Raw genomic sequence first — 1,103 nt, 5'->3', positions numbered from 1 at the left:
ACGTACAAAGATTACATTTAGTTAAAAACAGAATAATATTATACAAACGAATGTATAAGAAGTTGCCTATAGAGACCCCTTAATAAAAAAATATTAATATGACATAATATATTTAAGAAAATATTATTAATAAAGAAAAAAAGTATATATTATATATATAATTGAAATAGAGTTGTTTGATATGATGTTAGAATAATTTAATACATTACCACTTATATATTTTATGTTTACAGTTGTATTATGGGAAGGATGAGGAAAACTATTATTTCAAACCATCAACCATCAGAATCAATAGAATTAATTGAAATTGAAAGATTTAAAAAATGCTCGAAAACATATTACATCATCAAAAATTATAATGGAATTTTTCTTAGTCAAATTCGGTTTTATAACCTTATCAGCGCTTGTAAATATGAAAAAATTTGTTTAAACAAAGTTTGTTTGAAGACTATAAAAGAATATTAGTGAATTCTAGATTGGAATTAATATTAACTCGAAGTGATAACGATTTAAATGCTTTAACTTTAAAATCTGGTGTAACTGTTTCTGAAGGTAAAATTGTTTTAAACAAATTAGTCTGCAAGGTTCCACATATCACTGTTGACGATGAAGAAAGGTTGAAATTATTGAAACTTATATAGAAAAAGAAAAAAGTTTGTTTATTCCTTTTAGATCTTTTGAAACTTTTGAATATCCTGAACTCGGAACCACTAAAAAAGTTGTATGGAATTTAAAAACTGCTTCAAAATTAGAAAAACCACGATTTATCATAATTGGTTTACAAAAAGGACGTAAAAATTTGTTAACGAAAGATTGTAGTATATTTGACCATTGTAATCTAACAAACGTTTAAGTATTTCTAAACTTGATAGCTTATCCATACGATAATTTGAATTTAGATTTTTCTAAAAATAATTTCACTTTATTATATAATATGTATACATCGTTTCAAGAATCGTACTATGAAAAAAGTATTCGTAACCCGATATTGAGTCCATCTACTTTTCTAGCAAACGCACCAATTATAGTTATCGACACTTCAAAACAGAACGATTCAGCTACAGCCTCAGCAGTGGATGTTCAATTGGAAATTGAAGCTTCAG

The sequence above is a fragment of the Acyrthosiphon pisum genome, chromosome A2, assembly GCF_005508785.2.
Source record: "Acyrthosiphon pisum isolate AL4f chromosome A2, pea_aphid_22Mar2018_4r6ur, whole genome shotgun sequence".
Lineage (NCBI taxonomy): Eukaryota > Metazoa > Arthropoda > Insecta > Hemiptera > Aphididae > Acyrthosiphon > Acyrthosiphon pisum.
The sequence above is the reverse complement of the archived record's forward strand: the minus strand, read 5'-3'. Positions refer to the sequence as shown.